We start from the raw sequence: 12,112 nt of genomic DNA, 5'->3' as shown, positions 1-12,112 counted from the left end.
GTCCCCAGGGGAACAGATACATGAGGTTAAGCCTTGTAGAAGTTTCTCTACAGTGGCATGAAACCTCCCTGAAAATGAACACTTCCAGTCTTATCTGATGCATGTGTAAAGGTCAGCTGTGAAAACACACACACATTCTTCCCTCCAGAATCATACGAGCGACAATAATAGCTGACTAGCCGCATCCCACCTTCCCTTACCCAATAAAGACACAACTCTATGGGCTGTAGGGTGTGCATGTCTGATATACACACTCAGCCGTCTTTCAAGCTGTAAAGTGAACGTAGAAAATTCCCCATCTACAATTCCATCAGAAACCCTGGGGGCCAAGTATGTTGCCAGATTCAGATCTTATCAAGGTAACAGTGTGTGTACCATCTTTCACCTGACAGACCCAGTGCCTTCTCCATTTGCACCCAGTAGTCACGGAGAGTAATATTTATACAGTTACATATATGAATATTCATGCAGAATGGGATAAGGCGAGAAGAACCTCATGTTAATTCAAGTCAGGTTTTGCTGCCATCCTAAAGAAGTAACTGACATGTTTAGAGCTTTTTGGATTTGGAGATTAAAGATAAAGGATTGTGGACCTATTTAAAAAAAAAAAAGATGAACACCTTTAACACTGAAAAAACTTTGCTGAGTTCCCGTCTCCCCAGCTGGGGCAGCTTAGTATACATGTTCCCTGTCACTGATTCCAAATCATATGCATTCTGCCCCCTTGCTGTCTCTCAGATCAATCCTCTGTCTCTGCCCCGCTGGCACCTCCACAGCCTGGGGGCCTCATTACATTTTGCTGGGCTTCCCACTCTCAGTCTTCCGATGTTCACCCTGTAGCCAGAATGGTCCTTCTACAGAAACAGAACCCATCATGTCACTCCATGTTTCAAACCACACTTCAGTGACTTTTCACCGTCTTTAAAATGAAACCCGCATTCCTGGCCGTGGCTTGGCTGATGCAGCCTTGCATCATCTGGTTCTGCCCACCAGCTGCACCCCACCAGACTGGAGTCTTTTCTGTTCCCTTTCGGCTCTGCGCTTCACCTGTCTGTATCCTTTGTCTGAGTCGTTGGCTTCATCCCCACCACACACACTGGCCCACTCTCCTTTCACACCTCCTGTATGTTCCTGTATTTCTTCAGACCCCCAGTTCATGACCTGCATCTCATTTCGCTGTAGAAGCTCGTTGAACGTGTGCCTTCCCACTAGTCTGCAGGTTGCTTGAGGACAGGAACGGGGTCTCCTATTTACATCTCCCCCACTGGCTGCTGTATTCTTCTCCTGAGTTCAGTGGGCTTCTTTATGACTATTACTTTAAACTCTTCAGCCGGTAAGTTACTTACATCCCTTTCATTTAGTCCTTTTCCTGAGGTTTCATCTGGAAAGGTGTTTCTTTGTGTCCTCATTTTGGCTGACCTTCTCTATGAGTTATGTCAGCTATGCCTCGCAGTCTTAAAAGAGTGGCCTTATGTGTAAGGTGCCCTGGTGTGGGGCATAGTGAGTGGCACGATCGCCCTTGCTCATCAGAGCCACGTGCTCCGGGGCTATCACCAGTGTGGGGTGCGCGCCTTCCTGCAGTGGCTGGGTCTTGATTGCTGCAGACATGCCGGTGGGCGGGACTAGCCCCAAGCTGGCTGGCTGCCGTGGTTGGCCTTGGCCGCTGAGCAGCACGTGTCTGCGTGCGACTGGTCTCTGCCACAACTCGCTGTGAGGCCTGATCACAACTCCTGTGGGTGTGCTGGTGTGTAGGGCTCCCCAGGTGGGAGCTGCTTCGGAGGGACACTGGCGCTGGCCAAGGTGGACTGCGGGGTGGGGTGGAAGGTGGGAACCATTTTGGAGGGGTGCTGCTAGCAGCTGAGGTCGCACCCCGGGGAGGGCGGGAGCCACTCTGGAGGGCCGACCACCGTGGGTAGGGTCCTCAGGGGAGAGCAGGGGGAGGCGCACAGTGTCAGCTAGGTAGATGGAGCGTGACAGAAGTGGTACACATCGGCCGAGGGCCAGCTGGTAACAGCAGAGTGAAAAACATGGTTCCTGCCCGCAGTTCTGTCCCTGGAGAAAGTTCCACCAGATCCCTAGCCCTCTGACACATGCCCTAAATTTAGCTCATGAACCCTTGTACGATACAGGTACTTGTCAAGCTTCTGTCTCTGTCCAGGGACTGGGGGTGTGTGAGTCTGTGTGTGATCCCTGCAGAGCGGGTTCTTAGTCTTCTCCAGTCCTCCAGCTCTCCTGCATGTTAGCCCCACTAGTTCAAAAAAAATATATATATATATTGTGTATATGTATTTATTGATTGAAGTATAGTCAGTTACAACATGTCAGTTTCTGGTGTACAGCACAATGTTTCAGTCATACATGAACACACATATATTCATTTTCCTATTCTTCACCATAAGTTACTGCAAGATATTGTATATAGTTCTCTGTGCTATACAGTATGAACTCATTTATCTATTCTATATATATTTGTTAGTATCTGCAAATCTTGAACTCCTAATTTACTGCTTCCCACCCTCTTCCCCCCAGTAACTGTAAATTTGTTTTCTATGTCTGTAAGCCTGTTTCTGTTTTAGAAATAACTTTTTTTCATATTCCACATATAAGCAGCTCATACAACTTAATAAAAAAAAAACTCAATCTAAAAATGGGCAGAAGGCCTAAACAAGCAATTCTGCAAAGAATACATGGCCAATAGGCACATGAAAAATTGTTCAGTACCACTAACTATCAGAGAAATGCAAATCAAAACTACAGTGAGGTATCACCCCACTAGTTTTTAAAGCCAGACATTCTAAGGGCTCATCTTGCTGGTGTGGGTGTGGGACCCCCCTCACGTGGGGCTTGGACTCTTTGCTCCTCAGCAGGGAGTCTCTTTGACAATTGTAACATCCCTTCCTGTGTGTGCCTGCCCCCCCATGCGTCTCAGTGTGCCTCTTCTTTATATCCTTAGTTGTAGAAACTGTGTTCTCCTGGTCTCCAGGTCATTCTCAAAAATAGTTGTTCTGTATGTAGTTGGAGTTTCGGTGCGTCCGTGGGAGGAGGTCAGCTCAGGGTGTTCCTCTTCTGCCATCTTTATCTGGAACCAACGCTGTCTCTGTAGATTTGAAACTTTGACAGGAACTCATGATTCATAAGCTATATTTATACTGTGTGGCCTAGAATATTTGGATATAAAAATCTTATGTCTAAATAATGTTTCACCACATTCAAAGCAGTTGCGGGTAGGGTAGCAGAATTAGCATCTTTTAGTAAAGAAATTATTAATATCTTACTGTAAACTAGCTAGTTTAAACTTTTATATATGGGCAAAATCCCTTTTGTCTACTTCCCTAAGGGTAACTATCTTTATCTGTTGGGTCAATATATTTTTCCATGTATTTGTGTATTTAAAATAGGTCTGTAGAAAATGGTAGATTTCCATAGAAGTGCGTGTCTTACACAAATGGCATCACATTAGATGTTTCTTAGTCCAGCGAGCTTTATTCCCCTCAGTATTAGGTTGTGGAGATCTGTGTGTGTTAGTACATAATGACTTTTTTATTAAAAATTGCTCCATACTATTCCACCGTATGGCTAGGTTGTAATTTTTTCAGCCATTCTTCTGCTTAAAGGCATTTTGGTTGTGTCTGTGGCAAAGGAAACAGACTCACAAACTAACTCAATGACTTCTCTACTATCGTAGGACCAGGAAGTGATGGATGGAGACCAATTATTTGGTGTGTGAGCAGAGTCTGTAGAGAACTTTCTGTGCCGATGCAGATGTCCTTTCTGTGTATCTCCATGTCTATATGGGATGATGGGTATGTGTCCATTACCACTGGTAGCCACTCCACCATGTGTGGCTGTTGAGCATATGAGACGTGACTAGTTTCAATGTAAATGGGAACTTGTGACTAGAAGCTGTTATACTGGACAAAGCAGGAGAAGCTCTATGTAGATATGTAATTTGAATGTAACATTTATGGCCAAAGAATACCAAAACTCTGAAAGATGGGAGTGTGACTGTGTCCTGCAATTTATGTCCCCTGCACCTGGCATTGCCTGGCATACAGTTGGTGTTCAATAAATGTTTATTGGCTCAAAGTCACTGAGGAGGCATAGGAAGTTGTGGTTTAGGCTAGGCAGGATGTGTGTGTGTTTTCCTTTCTTGCTGATCTTCTATTCCTTACCAGAGTGTGCTTTGATTAGGGCTTTCTAGCTTCACCTGCTTAATCCTCACCCCGTATAATTATGCAGTATCATGCTGCTGACTGGCATGGGGGAAGACCTAGCCTCCGCCGATATGGTCCCCATAGCTTATTTGTCAATAAGAATAGAGAGGATCTGAAATATAAAATTCTCTTGAATTTACATTTAAATTAAAACAAAGGCGAGAAGACATTGGTGGGGGCGCTAATTAATGTGAGTATAGAAGTTGGACTATCTTTATGCATTTTTGTTAATCCACACCACAGATACTTATCTGGTGTTTTCATTGCTTCTCCATGAAATCATGGCTTTTTTTTAGCTAGAAAGGAGAAAAATCAGCTGTTTTGTCCCCTCCCATCAAGCTTTTTTGTTCTAATTGACATATGAAATTCCCCTGAATTATTGAAATGTGTCTGTAATACACATTGGGGATTTGGGAGAAGAGATGGAGGAATTATTTGATTAAAGCTATGATTTCTTGGATCTTAAAACAGAAACTATTTAGCTGGTAAGCATTCTTCCTTTTGAATTTTCTACTGGCATATTCAGGGCTGTTTTGTTGTAGGAACTGTCTTCTACCCATTTATCAAAATCCATCTCTGTAGAGATAACATGGAATGGTTTCATGATAAAGTGAGATTAATGTATAGTACCATGAAGGTTAATTTATTTTGTCAAAGAGAATGCTTTCTAAACATTGGGTTTAGAAATGATTAATAAGACAAAAGCGTAGGAGTGGAAGATGGTTACTTTTTAAAGGTTTGTTTTTTTCTGTCAATGATGCCAGAATGTCTTTTCTGAGACTTCACATTTCGCTTGGTTAAGGACAAGAGTTACTGCTCATCCTGCAGACAGCTTTCATGGCTTTATGGATCATGTGTTGATACACTGTGTCTGTCTTTAAGATGTGAGTTCACAGGTTTTGTTACTGGCTGTGTTCTCTGTGCCACCTCAACGACGAAGCAGTCTTCTGAGCGGTTTTTACCCCGCGGTGGTCAGGTGCATGACAGTGAGTATCTGTTTAAAAAGCACTTTGGGAGTTGGAAGGACAAGCCCTTTGCATATGTTGGTTCATTCATCGAGTTTTAATTTAGCACCTTTGTCCCCAGCATGACCGAGATGCTGGAGGGTGGCATGGTAATTGGACTCCTTGAATTAGATGATTCCTAGAAGCCTAGAGTTTACTGGGAAAGACTGACAAACTAGCACGGGAAGCCGTGGGCCTAACTTCAGCAGGTAGGAGTGGACGAGGGAGCACCCGGGTGTAAAGTGCACGAGCGTGAATGGGACAGACTCGGGAAGAGGGAGCAGCTCGTCTGACCTGGAAATGGTAGACGACAAAGCAGGAGGTGTAAACAAGTTGACATTAGAGGTCTTAGGTCAAGTCCAATTTTAGGACTTAATGCCTGCCTTCTGGGGCTTTTTAATCAAGGAGAGCCCAGAGTCTGCCAGTAAGGGTAAGAGGTACTGAGAAGAAACTTCATATGAAATAGCCTGAGATGTCTGAGAAGGAACAATGTGATCTCTGAATTTGACAGGGCCAGTAGGGTTTCATGGTGGGTCCGGGATTAGCCAGGATTTGTGTGTCTGTGGGGGACAGAGAGAGAGGGGACGTGTAGACATTAGACTTGTGTCATGGCCCACAGTGGAGGCGGGGAGACATGGAATAGAGGTGACACGGTGTTTACTAGGATCTAGTGCTAGTTTCCCCAGCCAAAGCTCTGATGGGGTCTGATGAGCCAGCACAGGGTCTCACTCTGGGCTGAGTACATGTAGGCGATAACTGTAGATGACCGCAGATCAGCGTTTCTCAACCAACAGAGATCTGCTCCCCCTTGGGGACATCTGGCAGTGTCTGGGGATACTGCTGGTTGTTGTGCCAGGGGACAGGGTGCTACTGGCATCTAGCAGGTAGAGGCCAGTTATGCGGGCCGTGTTCCTACAGTGAGGAGTCAGCATCTGGCCCCAAATGTCAGTCGTGCTAAAGTCGAGAACCCCTGCCTCAGACTCTCTGCTCCATGTGGATGCGTTTGTGGGAGACGGTGCTGAGCTGAGAAAGTCTATGCACACTCACCTAAGAGGAGTGTACTTTGTGGAAATAACTATGCTGCGCCATTTGTGAAATGTGTGAACAAGTGGAACATTCTTTAAAAAGGCCCTGTAACTACTGCTTTTATGCACGTTACCCAGGTCCGGTTGGAATGGAATTCTTCTCTTAAATAATAAGAATTAGAAATTGGCGAGGCTTTCCCCCTACCTATCTTAAAAGTTAATAAGTGGTGTAATTTCTAAAGAACACAGTGTGTGTCTAGAAATAGCAACGGTAAGTGCAAAACAGCTGAAGAGAAAAAACATTAAAACCTCACAGCACATTCTTGTGACTGTTTCCATTTTCTCGAGGATGTATATTCTAGGAAGACGTGTTCTTAATCTTTCTGTCTGTAGTTTCAGTGTAAAAATACACTTTTCTTTAGAAAAGCCTGAACTCTGTAAATACAACCCTACTGAATCAACAAATGAGAGGCCAACTTGAGAAGTGAGCCTGTCAGTCTTATTCAAAGGTTAGCTTGTCTGAATAGCTATATAAATACATACTGTGTTTTTAGTTGACGGAGTGGTATTTATTTGGGACAAGGCATAGGGGAAAAAACTCCTCCATCTATTTCATACAACAGAGAGTATAGAAAATGCACCAGCAACAAAGTAGCTACTCAGTCACGTTACGTTTTCACCTAAAAAACATGATGGAAGGCACTAGTTGTTACCGCAAAACCAGGGCTTCACTGTTCTTTTGTTTGTTTTTTAATTTCCTTTCTGGATAAAACTAGAAATTTGTTATAGCTTGGCAGCTTGAAGACAGGGACTTTTTGTGTGTATTTTCCTAAGCCAGGAAGGCATGGGGCTTTTAAAAGAATTTTATAAATAGAAGTGAAAAGACACGTTCTCATTTAGAGTGTATTATGGTATTTTGTAACAGGAGGAGAAATATGTATCCCTCCTACAAACTGGTCTTCCTGTGGAGACAAGGCTCAGTGAAGTGGGCAGGTGTTCTGTATTTTAATAGAATCCTATTTCTGAGTCCTGGGTCTCAGCTCCCAGTCCTACGCAGGGTGCGCTCTCAGCTGGGACTTCTGGGCGCCTTCAGCACCTTACTCACTGTCAGGTCAGACCCTCCGTTGGTTTTCGCCGTCGCTGTGAGTTCCTTAGTCCCTCACCCGTCACTCCTAAAGGAATCTGAAATTTATATTTTGGCTCCGGTGATGGCGCTTACTGTCTCCCTTTCCTGCAAGAACATGTGGGATGAAGTCTTCCGCAAAGAAAACTTCACTCTCTATCAAGTGCCTGCCTGCAGGGCCCTCCCTCAGTGGGTTCTTCTCTCACATAGGAACACGGTGTCTTTCTGGCAAATAGAAATAATATAAATTCCAGGGCAGTATGCTGTTTTAAGGTGCCTATGGTGATCTGTCTTTCAGAGTATCTCCCTGTGTTTCCCAGTTAAATGAAAGGACAGTGACATGATCTTATAAGGGCTTGATCGTATATGTTTCTTTCCCTCTTGTGTTTATGTAAGTAAATTACATTTAAATCCTAAACAAAATATTAGCCAAATAATGCTTTATTTTCTTTCTAATTGAGAAATGGCATATTTTTTCTGTGATGGATGCCTGAATCCATCATTTTTTCCCACCTCAAGCTCCTTTTCTAGATTTGGCATCGGATTATCTTGGATTCCCAGGAGTCCAGTAAGAAAGGACTAGCACTTCTCTGCTATGAGGTTGTGATAAACTTTCCTCTGTAGGGAGTTTATTCCCAGATTTCTCACCTCCCTCTTTTGGTCTACTCCCTCAGAGTAATGATTCAAAAGAATGGATGTAGTAAATTCTTTCATCATCCTCTACCAGACTCATTCCTCTAGGGACACAATTTCCCGCCTTACTGCACTACCTTTCTCAGAAACTTTCCATGGCTCCCTACTGCGTAGAGATTCAAGTCTTGAGTTGGTCTTGACGGCCCCTCAAGGTTGCTTCCCAGACCACCCTCCTCAACTGAACATCCCTCGCTTCCTTGCTGACCCCTCGCCTCCGCCCCAGGGTCCTCCTGCCTTCCGGGTGGCCACTCCCTGTCTCACTGCCCCTGCTGCCTTCCCTCAAACCCATCACCAGCCCCCATCAAGGCTTCTTTTGAATCGTCCATGTACCCCCAGGCAAGGCTTCTTTTCAATCGTCCATGTAGCTCTGAGACCTGTCAAGAGTACAGAGGTTTCCCCTGCTGATCGGAAGCAAGTTTGTGTGAGGTACAGTTTTAAAGATTAAAAAAAAAGTATTTCAAATGTAGCTTTAACTCTGTGTAAATATAACAAAGCTCTGTCAACATTTATATAACTTGTCCAGTCCTGCAGATGGTATTTCAAATTGAGGGCTGGGAACTGTGTCTTATCTTTATATCCACTTGGGACCATTGCAAGGTATTCAGAAAATAATGAACGACTGGTCAGTGCTATGAATACAGTCAAGTCTATGTAGCACTGATTAATCTAAACTGTTACTGTAAAGTGTGATCTAGGTGGAAAGACAGATGGATAGAGAGGAAGGGACTCTAGATTCAGTTACCTCCTCCCTGACTACACACTTGGTGGGGAGCTCTGGGTTTTGTTTCTAGAAGCATCTGCCGCCAGGTCTTGCTTCTGAAGGTGGTTGGGACAATCACAGGGTAGATCATACTTAAAATTGTATGGAGCTGTGTCATTTTCAAGGCACTTATAAGGCGAGATGGCTGTGCGGCTGGGGGCTGAAGAGAATGCAAGTTCCTCCGACTTGGCCCCAGTGCGCCCACCCACTCCAGGCCAGTGTCAGGCTGTGCTCTGTGCTGTTCTCCATGCTGGCACCTTCTGATTTAAACAGCAAATGGTTGTTGTAGGTCACAGATCTGCCTCACATAGGTCCTACTGGTCTGGATGGGACCAAATGGATAGTAGCTCAGTATTTGGCCAGAATCTGGAAGGGTGGCTGCATGCGGTGAAGACACAGCATGTGGTCACTTCGGCCAGCAATGGAGCCATCCTGTGCCCTCATCGTGCCACGTGGCATTATCTGCCTGACAGGAGGGGTTCTGAGCACCCTGTCTTGCTGTGTTACTGACGTTTGTGGCTGCGTATGCACAAGGAGTTGTTTCCAGTAGGGATCTCTGGTGTGAGGGAGGGGTACCTATTAAGGGTTAACAGGGAGGCGCTGGCTTTAGCCTGCCTCAGATCAAATGCCACTTGGCTCCTTGCAGAATGCGTGACTTTCGCTGAGTCACTTAATACCACTGGGCCTCCATTTTTCTCTTTTTGATAAAATGCAGGAAAAAATCACATTTTTAACCTCAGCGTTGCAGTAAAAATTGATATGCCTAAATGCCTTTGGAGCATTTTCTGCTGTGTCTGGCCCTCCAGGAAAAGTAGCTAGGAGGATTTACAGGGGAACCTCATGTTCCTGAACTTCACACATAACTGCGTTTTTGCAAATTGACGGTTTGAGGCAACTCTGCATCAAGCAAGTCGAGCGGTGACATGTTTCCAACTGCGCTTGCCCATTTCATGTCTCTGTGTCACATTTTGAGAATTCCTGCAATATTTCAAACGCTCCATGAGCAAAAAAGAATATGACTTGCTGAAGGCTCAGATGATGGTTAGCAATTTTGCGCTATAAAATGTTTTTTAAATTAAGGTATGTACTTTAGAAAAAACGATATAACGCTCTCACACCTTTAATAGACAATAGCATAGTGTAAACTTAACTTTTAGATGCACTGGGAAATCATATTTGATCCTTGCTGCAACATGGATAGACCGAGAGGTCATCATTCTAAGTGAAATGAGTCAGAAATGAGCCAGAAAGAGAAAAATACCATATTAATCACTCACATATGCAATCTAAAAAATAAAAAAACACACACTATGAACTCATCTACAAAACAGAAACAGACTTGCAGACTTAGTAAACAATCTCATGGTTACCAGGGAAAGGGGGTGGGAAGGGATAAATCTGGGAGTTGACAATTTACAAATATTACACTATATATAAAAACAGATTTTTTAAAAACTTTCTTCTGTGTAACACAAAAACCTATGTTCAATAGCTGATAACAACCTATAATGGACAAGCCGCTACAGCCACCGACTGAGGAAGCAAAAGAGGAAAGGAAAATTAGTTATCCTGGGCTACAGCCCAGTCCTGGGAAGTCCTTGCCTGTATCTGACGCTGCCCCTTGACTGCACTGTCCCCTCCTCCCAGGAGCAGGTTGACATGAAGACATGAGTCCTTTGAACCCGGGTCAACAGAGGCCGCCCCCAGGACAGGCCAGGGGGAGCTAGGAGCAAGTCCACCTGCTCCCAGGGGACAGCAACCCTCTCCGCTGCCGCCCCCAAACCGCACGGCACCTGCCTCCCTCCCAAGAGCCAACTGACCTGGAAACAAACGTCCCGCAAATTTGGGGTAGCGGCATGGACAGGGGCGCTGCCCCTGGTGAACTGGTCCATTTGTCCCCATCTTCCCCGCGGCCTGTCCTGGGGGCGGACTCGGCTACCCCAGGTTCGCGGGTCACAGGTTACAGGCCAGCCTGCTCCTGGAAGGCGAGCGCTGTGCTGTCAGGGAGCGGCGACAGCGGCGGCGATGGCGGGATTGGGGCTGCCCCGTGCGAGCGCGGGGATTTGCTCCCATTTCCCGCTGCCGCTGCCCCCTCACACTGACCACACGGCGCCCGCCCCTCAGAACCAGACTGATCTGTAACCTGAGTCCCAAGAACTTGGAGCATTAGAGGCCGCCCACAGGCCAGGCCGCCGGGAGATGGGAGCAAATCAACAGATTTATAGGGACAGACCCCTTTCCCTGCAGCGGCGGCACAGGCCGCCGCCCCCACAACCCCCACCCCGCCACCTAACAACACAGCGCCCGTCTCCCAGGAGAAGGCTGCCTGCGACACATGCACCCCCACGAACATGGGGAAGCAAGACCGGCGGGGTCCAGGCCGCGGGGGACTAGGGTACACATCCAGGGGCTCCCACCGGGCAGCCCCCATCCCCCCGCGGCCGCAGCCGCCGCGGCCCCGAGACCGCACCACACCCGCCCCCTGGGAGCAGACCACGGTCTGAGAGCCGGTCGCAGGTGCTCCGGGGCCGTCAGGCGCCCTCCCACCTCCCAGAGCTGCACCTGCTTCTCCAAACCCCGGCATAAGAGGCAGCGAAGACGCGGCGTTCAGGGGCTACTAATGTGGAGAGGCGGGGTACACTACGAACCAGGGCGGTGAGTCCGGACCCGCCTCAGGGCCCTAACGGGACGCGCGGCCGGGACCTCACCCACGCACCTCTCCCTGTGCGCCTCCCCAACGGCACAGCCCAGGCCTCACCCGCCGACTCCCTAACCTGCGCGCCCCCACCAGCGCCCCCTTACCTGCCTGGCGGCGGCAGCGGAGACGACGACACGCGGCGGCCCAGACCCCAGGCCGCGTTCCTCCTCCGGGAGCTGGTCCGGGAGCACCCGGCTCTCGCCCAGCTTCTACACGCTCTGGGCGGTTTCCGGCGTCTGCGCGTCTGCGCGTGCGCGCCCCTCCTCCTCCCGCCCGCAAAGCGGCGCAGGGGCGGGGTCTCCTGCTGTACCGCCCTTGGACAGTGGGGCCGGGCCGGACCGGGATGGGGGGGCTGGGCCGGGCAAAACCCCGCCCCCCCGCCCGCCCTGCCCTCGCTGCCCGCCTTGCCCGCCCTGCCAGGTCTCCATCCCCAATGCCCCCACCCCACCACTCCACCAGCAATCGGGTCCGCACTCAACCAGAACTACCGCTGGCCCGGGCTGGGGCCAAAGCCCTCGGCCCCACTTCCCTCGGCCCCATTCCCCTCGGCCCCATTCCCCTCGGCCCCACTTCTCCTGCTCTCCTCCCTCTCCCC

The 12,112-nt window shown here is 47.8% G+C and overlaps 1 long non-coding RNA gene across 1 annotated transcript in view; it reads right to left on the bottom strand.

Moving 5' to 3' along the window:
- The window catches only part of LOC140686671 (uncharacterized), a 28,837-nt gene extending 17,054 nt beyond the window's left edge, over positions 1-11,783 (bottom strand). Inside the window, exon 1 of the long non-coding RNA XR_012060473.1 lies at positions 11,622-11,783. This is a non-coding gene — a long non-coding RNA (uncharacterized lncRNA). The remainder of the gene's footprint in view (positions 1-11,621) is intronic.
- Between the last annotated feature and the right edge of the window lie 329 nt (positions 11,784-12,112).

This window comes from Vicugna pacos, chromosome 17 (assembly GCF_048564905.1).
Source record: "Vicugna pacos chromosome 17, VicPac4, whole genome shotgun sequence".
NCBI classification, from domain to species: Eukaryota; Metazoa; Chordata; class Mammalia; order Artiodactyla; family Camelidae; genus Vicugna; species Vicugna pacos.
The sequence above is the reverse complement of the archived record's forward strand: the minus strand, read 5'-3'. Positions and strand labels throughout refer to the sequence as shown.